Consider the following 15714-nt stretch of genomic DNA (forward strand, 5'->3'; position numbering starts at 1 on the left):
ATTTATACAGACAAATCCATAGAGATATAGCTGTCATCATAGTGTTGCTCTATTACCAAATTCAACTAAGCAGCACACCATAGCTGTGCTTATCATATTATTAAAAATAAATTAATAAAGTAAACTTTAAAACTTTTTATTCAATGCAAACTGCTTACATTATTTAGAAAACAAAATCCAACGACAATTTCTATATGGGTTCAAGTTAATCCTAAAATAAAAGAATATTCAATGCTATTTTTACACCCACTGGCAAAAAAATTAGAAACCTTTTGCAATTGTCGTCAATAGATAATCAACGGTCAATAGATAATGAACGGTATGCAAATGTAAGTTGTTCCATGGTATGATAACAAGTTCCTTGGCGTCATATAACTACTGTACACTTACCTGGGACATCTTAGTCGATTAGGTCATGAGAAAGATAGGTCATCGTTCAGATTTTCTGAAAGGTGTTATTGTTGGAGCACGATTAGCAGGTGCCACAATTGAAAAAACAATGGAAATCGGCTGTGCCAAATGCAACCATCTAAAATGTATACAAGGAGTGGAAGACGAAAGGGGGAGTGCAGTTCTAAAAGGAAGAAATGCGAGAGAAAGTTGGTACTTCAAGAACGAGGCCGTAGGAATTTAAAGCGAATTTTGTATCAGAACAGAAGTGTGCAGAAAATTACTAAAAAAAATTAATTAAAAAAAAAAAGTAAGACCCATTTCCCACCGAATTTTACAGCGACAGCTGAAAAATCTGGGATTTAGTATCCGTGTGCCCATACGAAAGCTACGTCTTTCTGTTAAAAATAGAAAGATTCGAATGGAATGGTACCACCAATACCAAGATTGGACTGTGGAACACTCGAAAAAAGATTGTGTGATCTGAAAGTGGTGCCTTAACCTCATGAAGCCATGCATACAGACCGTCTCGTGTCCACCACTCAAACAGCTGGAGGCAGTATCATGGGGAATATGGGGGTATTTTCTGTTGATACGGGCTGGATCTGTATCTGTTCATACCGTCAGAAGGTCGTATTTCCTCCAATGAAAATCTTTCTGTTGTAATGGACCAACTTCGTCCTGTAATGCTTCATTTTTCACCGGAGTGCGATGAATTCTTTTAAGAAGAACTATTCACCGTGCAGAAGTTGTATCTGAATGCTTCGAGGACAATTTCCAAGATTTTGAACATCTCCGCTGGTCGTCCAATTCTCCAGATCTGAATTCAATTGAGAATGTCTGGGATATGCTGAGAAGGGCAGTTCGCAGTTCTCTATTTGACCACAATACAGAAGCTGATAAATATCATGATGGAAGAATGGCCAAATCTGGAGCTAGACTCCCTCAGACACCTGGTGGAATCCACACCACTACCTATACGAGCTGTAATTCTGACAAAAAGTGGCTAGCAATACTAGATATTAAATAAAAGTTTCTAAATTTAGACCAGTGATTGTACTTCTCTACTTTTGAACTGTATAGTGCATTTATATCAGAACTGGATATAAACTAAAAACCATTTGCTCATTAACAAAGTAATCGTTAAACAATAATAGCAAATTAATACAAGATCAATTTAATTAAAAAGTGTTAGTATTGTTTTAAAGCCTACTAATATCAAAAATAAAAGAATAACACCCTTTTTTATTCAATCGTACAGAATCCTTGAGGATTCTTTAATTACATATCGATAGTTATGATACTGATACAGTTCCAAAAATAAAAAGTCAATTTTTGAGACCCCTTATTATCTGGGACCCATACAGAATGGCGACCATGTTTTTACTGTTATAACCATGGACTTGGCACACTATCGTCCTCTACACGGCTGTGCCAGCAAACACCAAACCAAACCAATAATAAGATAATCAATTACTCGTTAATAGACAAGTTCAAGAATTCCAAAAGACATTTGTCAATATCAAAGGATATCTTAGATCCACATGAAATTAAGTAAAAGAACGAGCACTGGCCAACTAAACAGTTTTTAATGCACAAAAAAAAAAGCAAAAAGCTTTACTGTTTGAATACGAGAGTGCATTACCATGGAAGAAGTGTAGCCACGTGTGACAGTCAGACAAAGAGTTGTCTCAGTTTTAGATTTTGGGTTGACGTGGAGTGGAAAATTAGTAGGTTCCTTAGTTTTCTGCAAAGGTTACTAAGGCCATGATGAGTCATGGGTATAGGTGAGATTGTTTGTTTAGTGGTATTGAGTAAAAACTGAAAATTTCTAGATAGGCAATCCCGTTTTTACCCTTCTGTTTCCACCAGAGATCGGCTAGCATAGTACTGGGTGAAGCAACTAGAAAAACTTCGGTACGAAAGGAAAGGGCAAGAATTTTAAATAGCTCAGGCATTTAATCAGGATGCGTCATGTATGACCACTTGTTCTTTAACAGGATTTTTTTATTTTTATTTTCCTTAAATTAGAGTGGGGTGTTCGCTCATCCCAACAACCCTTCCTATTTGGGCTTCACTGAAATCGTCGGTTCATTACCACCAATTCTTGGTGCTTTTCTAAGGCTGATTTTCTAAAGCAAACTGTCTTTTCTGATTTACAACAGAAAGTGAGTTTGTTTCTTTTTTAAGGCACACGAACTCCATTTAAAGTGCGACTTTTTTGTGTAATAAGCATTTACTGTCATTTGTGTGCATTAGAAATAAGTGAATTTAAATCGTTTTCCAAAGAAAGGCAAACTAAACTTTGCATAGGCTGAAACAAAGGTTACCATAAGTGGGAAAGAAAATGGAACATCAGAAATTTCGATATCAGTTTTCGCAAAATGAAGCGTAAAAAAAAATGTATGAAAAGTGCTTCCATGATGTACAACCGCAGTATTTTTAATTAATACTGCGGTTGTACATCATGGAGGGGAGTAACAGAAAAAGAAGAAACAACCAGGAGGAGTATAATGTGGATAACGAGTGAAATAAAAATAAATTTTCTGTTTATACTTCGGGTTGACCACTCAGCCAAAGGGGCTCACAAGTAGTTGTGGTATATCAGGCACTACTATATAAGGAAAAGTGTAATTAATAAATTAAGTGTAGATTCTTAAGTTTACATAAAAAATAAATTCATCACTACTTTTATGAAAATTAAAATGAGAAATTTTCTTTCTGGCGTTAGCAATCCTAATCTAACAGTTCTATTCATTTAATTTACAGTTGTTTTGAGTCTCCTTGAGCTGATGAGGTTAAGAAACTTTTGGAGGGAGTTGTATGTTGTTATATTAAGATCAGAAACGTAAATCCTAACGTTATCTGTATTGATGCTGATAAGAATGCACTAGATAGATTGATATTAGTAATATCGTTAATTGAAAGATAGAAAAAATGAAGGCTTCAAGATGATCATTGGGGAATTCCAGTTTGAAGGGTTATGAATAAGAACCTTTGCACACTTTTTGATATTTTATATCTGTTACTTAAATAGTCATTCAATGAGAGGGATGAATGGTTCCATAATATTTCAATTTGCACATCAACAGATTGTGGTCTAGAGCAGCGGTTCTCAAACGTTTTGGTCTCAGGACCCCTTTACAATCTTAAAAATTATTGAGTACCCCAAAGTCTTGAGGACCTCAAATTATTGAGAACTCCAAATTGTCTTAGTATAATTATGAAAATGGTTTTGACCTCGCTGACTCCCCTGAAAGGGTCTCGGGGATCCCCAATGGTCCGCGGACCACACTTTGAGAACCGCTGGTCTAGAGAACCAAAAGCCCTAGAAAGGTCGATGTAAATATCATCTACCGAGCCTCCTCGGTCAACTTCAATAGGAACACTTACTGTATTCATGTTTATGCACGGTGCCAACTTCTCTCATTACAAACTTTAAGAAATCATATGACAAATAAATTTTCTCTTTATGCTTCAGGACACGTAGGGCGAGAGGAGTTTAGAAGATAGAGTATAAGAATATTAAAAGTATTTTGTGATAACACTTCGATTCCAACACGCTGTCTATATAAATTTAATGAAAAACCACCGCTTGGCTACGGTCACCATACATTAATTTCCTTAACCTCATTTTCAATTAAACATATTTAAATAATTTAACACATAATTAAACTTCAAGAATTATATTTTTAAACAGATCCAGACTCACTGAAAATTTGCAAGCCGATAGTTCTACTTGGAGATGGTGTAACTTGCAGCAACTATCGACAAATTTAAAGAAATATTTGCTGGTATAATTGTTAGAATGTCTGCAAATGTAAAAGTTTGCATTTCGAGTTTGAAATTAATCACTACACTTAAAAGAACTATTTCTCCCAAATATCTGAATTTCAGATACATCTCCCTATCAACAAATCTTAGATTCTTAGCGTTTCTTTTGAAACGTGCCTTAAGGTTGCATAGCAGCAGCAATGCATTATTTACTTGGCATCAATAATATCCATCCTAGCAGAAATGGAGCATCTCAAATACACAGATTGGAAAACTTTCAACTGCCATTGTAAGACACTTTCCAAGAAATGGTGTCTTCAAGCTGCAGTGATCATTGGATAATGTTCACCAACGATTACCGATGTACAAATGGACTAATAAATGCGTTGCCTACCTCTGTAATTGTCATGTTTAGTCCATTAGCTTTTTTTCCCAAATAACTCCTGACAGTTAATGAACTTCAGAACAGAAAGCCCATATTACATTTCAGAGGCTTCTAGATGCTATAATTTGTACGCTATAATTATTGGAAATTACAGTTAAATGAGACTGACAAATGCGATGTGGATCAATAACAGTATCGTTGTCGTGGTTAATATTTGCGAGCGTTGTTCATGCATATTTAATATGCAATGGGATGTCAGATAATTGGACGGAACGAGGTCTGCTCTCATCAAAGGGCATCAAAAGTAAAACTATCGAAATGGTACCGTTTTAGTAGAGAGAGAGGGACGTCTGCCATATTTTCCGATGGATATAAGGGGCTTTACCTACCAATTCGCGTCTCACAACTTTACTCTTAAAATGCATTACTCCTTTCTGCTCTTGTGTTTTAATTGTACCTTTATTTATGATTTACAAAAGTTCAGATATAGCAATAGCGAAACCGAATTTATAATGTTGACTGCATGCGCTAATTCATCATTATATTCTAAAAATCAGAATCAAGTTCCAAAATATACCTGAATAATGACTACAGCTCAAACTACACAAGGAAAATATTTGTCCTCCTCTGGACTCTGACATAATTTTAGAAGATTGTGCATCGGTGAAAAGCATTTCTCGTCATCATGGCGTTATGTATGAAGTACAGGAGGTGCAATGTTCCATCTCCTATACTTCATAAACTCATATCACTCTTAGGACTGCATTATATAACGCTTATCAACTACTAAAACGAATATTTTGTGATTCTGTACCCTCAATTCCATAATCAGTACGCCACACATCGAATCACATGGAATAAAACCACATATGCAAAATGCAACTGACAGACACCAAAAGGAGATTCATTATTATACACGATAATTTGAAAATAGCTTTGCAAGTTTTAAACATACAGCTTCGTGTATTTTTATTTAACAAAACAAACCAAGGGATAAAAGGAAACGTGCGTTTGACTGTTTTATTGGTGAATATAAGAAATATCTCAAAGTGAATATCACCATTCCTGTGTTATACGTCCCAATAAAATAAGCGTGCTGTCGCACCTGCTTAACATGTTAGATGTTACACGATCATTCCGTTCTTTAATTAGGATAAATCTGCTGAAAACAGTTGCTAATAAACCACTCTTTCGCGAATTTCTGGAAGAAAAACTCTAGCGATGTGAGATCCATGGATCATACTGACCATGGAATCGAACCACTTCTCCCGTCCACTAATTTGGAAAGTTCATATCCAGAAATGCGCCGACATGAAGAGAGAAAAATGAGGGGTAAGTAGCAAAGAACAACCAATATGAACAAAATTCCTGTGCCAGTCATAAATCGAATGTCTACTGGGGAAACGTTTTCCATGTCATGTGCGAAAACTTCGTTTACCCTGCGTTGTGGACTTTGATTGTTCAAAGAGAAAACTGTCCTACACTCGTTCTGCAAGTCGTGTACTGAAAGTCGCCATTTTGTTGTTTATAATAGGTAGGCGAAAACTACAGGCAAAAATCGTAAATACTCGTCACCAATAAAAACTTAAGAACAACAACTTTCGCGGCAAACTAATCGTGACAATTTGATAATTACGATCACGTGGTTCTAGAATAACACCTGAATAGATTCGATGCTCAGTAAGCTTTAATTTCAAAATACACGAAATTACACAGACTTATACCAGTAGTAGAATTGTGAAGCTACATTTGAATTACTTTTGACCCAATAAGGCATGGCTGTCAAGATTTTGGGGATGCACGAACATGTGAAATCTTCCATTTGGTTCTCCCGGCACACTCAAGAAATAGTTAAAGTGTTATCATCTGACATCACGAATACCTTTGGAAAACAAAGCGCAAGCAAACTGTCTTGTTAGGAAAATCTTTGCTAGCTTATCTAAAACAGTGAAAGCCACCCCACACATGCATACACTAGGTGTGTGTATGTCCATGTCTGTGTTTGTGTTTAATACTCGATGGAAGCTGTTTACCATGATCTTGTTACGACACACGAAAAACAATACTTTCACGAAACATGTAAAGTGTGGAAATGACTTAATTGGCAAAGTTTTCAGAGTCATCCGTCAGGGGTTGTCAGAAACAGCCGTCAGTCCCCAGCTACCTGATGACAGTGGAGATCCCGCCAGTCTGACATCTTCTGACACACTGACTGCTGATCTGCGAGTCACTACCTCATAGACGTGCTGCTCCTGACACGCAGCGTACACACAAGACAATCGATGAGATGGGTTCGCCAGCACGAGCATGACAGTAGACACTCTTAGCCGATTCTTTATGCTCCAGTCTTAAACAACAACGCGCCAGGAGAAAGGATCAGGCTCATTTTGTCACGGAAGATGCCTCACCTATTGAGGTAACACATTATAAGAGAATAAAGCCTGGTGCCAGCGTCATTTTCAGAAGGTAAAAGAACACCACCGACCTGGTAGAGAACAAATGCAATGTCGCCACTGATCTTCAGTAGATTTGGGTGCAAATTATTGAGAAAGCTTGTCTGTGTGGTGCACAATTTAGAGATCGATTTTATAATTTCCCAATGCATAATTTACTACGCGATTTGTTCTCTGTCTGGTTATCTTTAGATTGTAGTGTATTGAGAATTCAGGTTTGTGGCAGCGTGCAATCATTTGTGAAGATCCCCGTTACATTTCTCAAGTACATTTCATGGGATTCTTCTCGGAGGAAACCCCCCCCCCCCACTCCACCTCTCGCTTCAGCTTCGTCTGTATCACCGGTTGGTGTTTAGTTTTCTACCAAAGGAATTTTAAAGGTTGCAGTTGAAGAAAAAAAAAGATCAGTCATTTCGAAGTTCTCAGGGGTGTCAAAGAAAAGTGAAGCGACTTTAATAACACATACGAGATTGATCTATTCGTTGATAAGGACTGGATTTCGAGTTCTGCTTTAATATTGAAAATAAAAAAAATAAATAAAAATGCCGAAAATAAAAAAACAATAATGGAGATAAATTACTTTTGTTCCTTCGTGTCTTGTCTTCTATGACGCTTTTAATATACACTTTCTGTTGCGCTTTTGCCTTATTTTCTTGCAGAGACATATACATATGTGTCTATATGTTTTAGATGCGCCCATGAATAATGCATTACCTATATTATTTCGGTTGTTAAGAGCCCAGCAACTGCTGAGTAGGTAGACGACCTTTTATGAGCGTTAATCACAGGACGGATATGACAATTACTGCACAGTCGGAAAGCGCAGCATCTGAAAGGAGCCTCGCTACTCGCGCATCCCTGCAGGCACTCTGTAGTTTCTGAGCAAAATTTAAGAGAACCGCGTGTAAACACAACGGTACCGCAAACGTGCACTTAAAAGTCATCTGCAGAAGGATATGCCGAGGCATTCGCAGTTTCCCATCACGTTGGATAATCCGGCTATAATCGATGTTATCGGTACTTCCTGTCGCGAGCTTTCTCTTATCCCACCCCGATCCCCTCCCCCCTTCCAAATGACAATCTACTTTACGAGAGGAGGAACCCCAGATTGCTGCCACACTCTAGGGCTGTCTCGCGCCGTGTGGGGCATCTTCATGACTGCGCACTTTCAGCGTTGGTGGCACGACAGTTCGTCGTTACGATGGACGTACCTGGCTTCTTAATGCCCGCCTAAAAGACAAGCGTTTTTGCTTTAAATAAGCTAAATATATTAGCGCAGAGTTACTCCACCGCTTCTGTAGATATCAGTGCAGGTTATTACGAGAGGTTTTTACCGGGGGTAATTACAGAGGCACAAACTTGTAAGGAATCCAATTATAAGTTCTTTGCTCCCCTTTATCATGCGCTCGCCTAACCTCATCAATTCAGCTATGGGTTCTCTACCTTCCCCCCAGGAGTTCAATTACCATTACCGACCTTGCTCTTCAATCCGCACCATGACATTACCAGTTATTTATCAGAGGCTTCGAATGCTCATCGGAATTCAGCAGACACATCAAATGCGTTTCATTTCCTCTTCTTTTACTTAGGTGAAACTGTAACTACGGTGACATCTTCAATTCTACAGAGGGTGCTTAGAAAGCGATGAAGTTCTACCAGGGCTTACGTACTATTAGTACGCTTTTACAGGTCCCTGCCTTGTATTTTTGCAGTTTGCTGTGGCCCTTACGCGATTTTATTAAATGATAATAATAATGCATCACTCGACACAGCAGGTGTTATCAAGTAATAAACGCCAGAGTTTATTGGGCGTACTGACTCAATAACAGATATGCAATTGAATCGCGCATCCAGATTCGTTCTGGGACTGTTCTAGGAGGGCATAAAACAATTTTCTTAAATAATAATTTTAAAAATAATACTAGCGGATTCAATTATGTTAAAATTTACAACCAGGTGTCGAATGAAGTTGAATTATAATTACAACTTTTAAGAAAATAATTGTTTATTAACGATTTTTCAATTTCTTATTCATAATTAATTTAAAGAATTAAAACTTTTTTTTATAATAGAAAATGAACCTTACATATCTTGTTTCCACTTTGCTAACATAGCTGAACTGGGTTCGTGTCTCAGACCGATTAACTCGGCCGCGGCTTAAAAAAAAAAAAAAAAAAAAAAAAAAAAATGCGCCGGGACTCGAGCCAAGTGATTGTTGTTTTTGACACTATGCGGAAGACCAGTAATTGTGGCCACTGTGCAGCGAGGACTTATAGCGTTTTAAATTTGTACGCGTTTATTTATTATAAATATTTAAAAATATGGAAATTTACAACATAAACCATTTGTAAAATTAAAAATGTGTGACCTCTGATTTTAATAAAAATTTATATATATATTTTATTTTAAATGTATATCAAATTTATGTGCGTGTTCCAATACTGATAGCAGTTTGCATGTCAGTCAGCTCTACACAACAATCAATGAATGAGTAAATTCAAAAGATATTTTATTTTAAAACTTAATTATATTTATACAACGACAAAGTGCACGGTTTTTATTATTGTTTTCTCAGGTATAGAAGAAATTGTCAAGTCTGAGGACCCTTCTAGAGGTCGCTAAAATAGCGGCTACCCTAGAAGGGTAGCCGCTATTTTAGCGACCAAAAATTTCAAAAATGTGCTCTTGAAATAGCGGCTACCCTTCTAGGGTAGCCGCTATTTCAAGAGCACATTTTTGAAAGTTTGTTGACATCTGTGGTCAGTGAAGAAATAAGTTAACTAATAAGTTCACTAACAATGCGTATACTGCCTCGGGACAAATATTTTAACTAATCCGACAAAGAAGTACACAACATTCTCAACGTTGAAAATCTGGAATCCTTAAAACTATCTACGAAATAGATCCAACGCTGCGGTACGTTGTTTTTTAGCAAGTTGTTAGCTGACTCCGGTCCCAAACTATAATCAATCATCTCCGGTTTGCTTTTTTTATCATTACCACAATACTGTATACGGAAATTTCAACTACACTGACAGCTGTTTCTCTTGCTACTCTATTAAAGGGACGGAAGGAAGCAAGTTTCGATTGCAGTTCGGCTCTTTGGCGACTAGAAGATTACAGGAAACTTGGAAAAAGCAAACCACGACTATATTTTCTATCGATCTCTGGTTACTGTTCATTATGGACTTGAAAGAAGATGCGTAAACATAAATCACTGCCTGGTTTATCACCTGATGTGGAACGTCTACCACATGTATGCTTTAATAAATGGAATTTAGATTTCATATTTGGTTGTGCGTCCAATTATTCCCGTGTATGCCATTCGTTAGTACATATTGTGGATTACAAAATTTATCTTCAGCGTAGGCTTTCTGTCCATCACATGAAATGTACGAAGAATATTTCGCATGCGTGAACTAATGGACGAAGCTACAAAGTTCTAAAGATACAAGAACGAAATTGTATAGCCTTGCACATGGTTTAATAGTTCAAGTTCCAACTAAGTCTATGAATGATAGGCGAAAATACCAACCAATATGCTTGCATTATTGGTTGTAATTAGCTGAGCCACATTAGTAACTAAGAAGAAATGCATTTCGGCATAAAAGTTATATTATACGCAACGCTTGACTTTCAAAGTAATTGGTCGTTCTTATGACAAGGGAGGAGGAGGTCCTACTGGCTGTAAGTTAGCTATTAAAGCAGTAAAGGATTGCACTGAAGAACTAGCAACATTTTCTGAGTTTAATTGCTTCAAGAGTTTTTTTAGTGCCATATTACATAATTCAACAATCCGTGTTAACCTTGCCAATTCAACAGCAGCCAATTGGGAGATAGAAGATGATAAAATAAGAAACAATCTAATATTCAAGAGAAAGCGCAAAGTTGTTTCTTGAAATAATGAATTTCCGGATCCTGGAATAAACATAAATGGAGTAAGTGTATCCACTCTTCGTAGGATTCAGGTTGGTTTCTACGTTAAAGTAACAACTGAAGTCCAGCTTAACGCCGATGGAAGCTAAGACGTTGCATGCTGGTTGTACTTAGGCATTGGTAAATCATAGGGAGTTACAAGTCGCGATAAATAGCGTTCAACACCGCTCAAATCAATCAAGTTGTAGTATGGGAGATATCTAGAGAGCATTATATGCTTATGTTCGGTTGCTGTTAACTATCGTAGATTGCAATTTCCTGGAAGATTGCAATCGTAATATTGTAGATTACAATTACCTGGATGATTTATAGTTTCCAGACCCATGGGGTCTGGAAACTATAAATCATTCACTATGATCGAATAAGGGTTTGAGAAAAAGACTATTTAGCAGAGCGGGTTCTCAATAAGAAAGTTTGGAAGTGGTCTAAATGTAAGTATATGTTTTCATTTTGAATAATTCTGTAGTACCTTCAATCTGGAAATTAGTTCCACATGTCCGAACATGATAATACTCTGAGCCATCGATCGACAAGATTCACGGTTGTAAATGAACGACAAATTGGATCGGCATTAATTTCTGAATAAATAAATATCGAGACTTCCTTTAAAGGTTGTAGCGTCCATATAATTTCTAAAGTATAACGATATTAGTTCTCAAAAATAGTTCTTGTTCCACAAAAGTCCAAACAGAACTAATTTTGTTCAGCTTTCATCGACATTAATCAAGTAAAATAATGAAGCCAATTTCAAATAATTTTACTTAAATTATCATTATTGATCATATGCGTTACAACTATTGTTCATATTTCATATAGAAGTAAAACACGAAGGTATTACAGTATTTTAAAACAAATTCTGGTTTATTTCTTTGTTTTAGTAGAACACTGTCAAAATTTTCTACGAACTATCACAGATTTTCTGAAACTGTGGTAGTTCGTAGAAAAGAATTTAGAATATAAAACAGAACACTAAAAATGAACAGAAATTTCGCTGATGTTTATGGATTTTAGATGAAAGAAAATTCGGGAATTTCTCTGATAAAATGCAGGTATTTCAAAATTAGGATCTTCTTTAAGTCAGTAACTCTTTATTAAAAAATTATCGCATACACATAGCCTGTAGTTATGTATTTTACCTGATAATAACGAATAAGATATCCTCCTTCATGATCAAGCGTTTTGCCAAAGTAGGCAGAGGTTTTGGACACTGGCTGGGTAAAACTCGTTGCTGTTTTAAAAGCAAACAATGACCCAAACAAAACAAAATTTATACAAATCGAAATATGCATTATGTATATGAATGTTAGAGGACAGTTATCTCTAGGTTATAAATTTAAGTTGCTCAGTAGTTAAAGATGATGAGGGTAGCATGTTAAACGTCAAGGAAGTATGAACGTCGTGAAATTTAAAACAGGCATAACAACATAATATGATATAGTTGAATTGGACATTCAGCCACTTATTTAGAATATAGGATTCATACAGCTCTGACAGATTACTTTGCGTATTTCGTATTCTACAAAACGTAATGTCAAAAAATGAATCAATCTATGCAGATGAGGTTTCCATAAACCCGTTCATTAAGCCACATTCACCGAATCGATATGAATCCAATGAATAATGCGTAGGTCTGGCTTTAACTGATGAATAATATAAAAGATTAGGACCTGCTATCTTCCTCCTTTAGCTCCGTCGATGAACGCTTCGCGTAATCAGTGTTTGGAAGTTAAGTAGTGAATCAATAAGTGGTTAAATAGAAATGTTTTAAGGAGATGTAAAAAATTCAAACTTTTCAAAAATTCATTTTTCTATCAAGAAAACGGTAATATGCACATGCAACCCGAAGCAAATGGACTTGTAATGGCTGAAGTTACAATTGTTATGGAAATCTCGCTACTTTTCTCTTCTGTTTTTTCCTCTCTCTCTTTCCCAGCACGAAAGATACGATGCACGCTGCCTCCACCAAGTTTCTTGTGCCCGTACCTCATTACAAACCCTTTCTTTTCAGTGCACGAAACTGCCTGACTTGGAGCAGTTAATTTCATAAGTCAGTCGTAAGACGAGCTAGCTTTCTGTTCTTCGTCTGTAATGTTAGCGTGTTGTTTGTGTGTGTGTGTGTCTGTGTGCCCCGGCTTATTACATCACGGGGTGGTGGAAAATACGAAGCATCTAGCTGCGAAACTGGTCTAGTAGCCGGGGTTAACAATCAACTTTGCTTACTTCGTATATTATGTAGGAACACGTGTTGGAAGCCATCTTTAGATTACTGCCAGGAGTCACGTGTTTCGCCATAAAAGAAATCGGCAATGAGGTTTTTCCCTGTCCCTATTATGCGCACGTAATTTTGTTTTATGCGTTATAATGGGAGGAAACATGGACTTTCATGAAACTAATGATAACACAGAATGTAACAATAGTCAGTGAAGAAGATTGCTGCAAATAACACCACACGAATAATTTCCTGCTATCTTTGCCTTTTTTTATTTCGTGTCTTTTTTCTTTTTATTTAATTATTTTTCTTTTTTTTTTTTTTTGAAACATAGCAACAAGCCTAACGCTAAATATGCCGCTTGGGACAATGACAAATTTTGACTTTTTGACCTGAAAATTAAAGAGTACTCTGGTTTTAAAAAAACCATCACAAAAATAAATAAAACAATAACTATAATAATAAAATACGTCATCTAGACTTTACACCATACGATGCAGTTACCTCAAAGTAGCCAGTTCAGTAATTAATTACAATAACGTCGACCATGGAAAATGCATGTTTTTTTTTTTTTTCACAAGAAACCCAAGAACAATTGGTTGCTCTGCCCAAATAAAACGCACCCAATTAAGCAAATGATCACCCAAAAAGTACGTGAACGTACACAAGCTGTTCAGTATTTATATTGTACGCAAAGCCTTTCATTTTCTTTATCTTGTTCTTCATCGAATTCGTTGTCATCACATATAATAATGCATAGCGGCAGTTTCACTGGAGTCACGCTCACAAGAACTGGTTTTCTAAAAGGCGTGGAAAAGGGATTTTCTGGAATGACGAATCTCAGTTTGGTTGCTTGTTGCAATATCAATACAGAGAATGTTTTCAAAGTGTTATCGGCCCAGGCGTGAATTCTGGTCTCAACCAAACAGACTGAACCGCCTTCACGTAGTATGGTGTCGGATGGTACCTTGCAGAAGGAGCAACAGGCCCAATGCGTTTGAGTTCACTATGGTCCAAGCCGATGTGACCATTAAATACAGTTAATGATTGTATTCTCAAAATGACGTTGTAAAGTTGTCAATATTATTATTATTATCTGATTATTCCACAAAAGGAAACCACCCCGGGACAGCAAAGTGCCAGGAGGGTGCTAATTACATGTCAGGATACGAGATACTATGGGCAGTGGGTTACATATACTGAACATGTAGTCTCGTCCCGAAATATTATATATTGTACACATTTTATATTTAATACAATATTTGCACATTAATGATTCTGTACATACATTATACAAATCATGTATTTACAATTCACTAATAATTCCATATATAACTTACATATTTACACAACGGTTAGGGAAGGTATATTTTACCAGTCAATAGCTTACCAAATTATTATTGTTCTTAAAGCAGAAAGCTTCAATTTTACTCACAATTCTTTGGTATGTTGTCACTTTGCAGCCGATTCATATTTTGGTAAGTCTATAAGAATCCTGGAAGATGTCTTTCCGGTATGTTGCATCCTCGCAGAGTTTTTGTGCATTTATGTGCAGAGAGTTACATGTTTTTTTGCTGCATTTGATGGGAAGAATCTTTGCAGGCTACCAAGATTGTTCAGGATTAGACACAGTGGATGATTTACTCTTCTGCAACGTCTAGCAGTGGCACGTGGTTTGACTAGAATATTATCCAGGGCTGGAACATCCACTCTGCTTGTGAGCATTTGTGCGAGAGTGTGTATGTTCCTGTTAATTGTCCGCTGAATCCGGGGTGATGTTAAGGTTTGAGTAGAGAATGGCCCTTGAGATAGTAAAAGAGTGGCCAGCAACTCTGTTAAGCCATCGTAAGAACCAGTACTCGATCCCAAGGACGGACTTACAATGTGAATCGGGAGCTGAGGACCAGTTTTGAGAGGCGTATATTGGAATTGCCAGGACATACTTTAAAATGTACTTTGTCGCTAGCCGAGGATCCCTAATTCCTACCAGTTCTTGTCTAGTAGCCCATAAAGCAGCGTATATTTTTGTCTTCATATGGGCGAAGTGTTGGGCAAAGGTGAGTCAGGTCCAAGTGAGAATGCACTTTTGCCACACTAGACCCGTTCACAGAGATGGAGATGTCATTTTTATTCTTCTTGTAAGTTATGGTCATTGAGGCAAACTTCTGTGCATTAATACGGAGCCCAATGCAATCCAGGTAGCTCTCAAATCCTCAGATTGTGCTATTCGCCATCTGGCAGATACCGTCTGCTGATTCGTGGTCTTTGGAAGCGATGAAGAATTTCACATCCTCAGCATACATTATAAAATTGCAGTACCGAGCAAGAAACAGCTCCAGGGCGGCTGCAAAGAGGGTAGCAGAAAGAACTCCCCCCTGTGGCACTCCTCGCGAGACGGTAAAGCAAGATTGTAGCTTTTGGTGCTTGACAGTAAGTTTTCTTTGTTCGAGCAGGCTGCTTATTATGTTTAACAAATTTCTTCTTATATTAAAATAATTCATCAAAATCCCAGTGAGGGCTGGAATTGAGATGTTGTCGTAGACCGCAGAGATATCCAAAAAAAATAA

This window comes from Mastigoproctus giganteus, chromosome 6 (genome assembly GCF_048544385.1).
Source record: "Mastigoproctus giganteus isolate SK-2022 chromosome 6, ASM4854438v1, whole genome shotgun sequence".
Classification (NCBI taxonomy): domain Eukaryota; kingdom Metazoa; phylum Arthropoda; class Arachnida; order Uropygi; family Thelyphonidae; genus Mastigoproctus; species Mastigoproctus giganteus.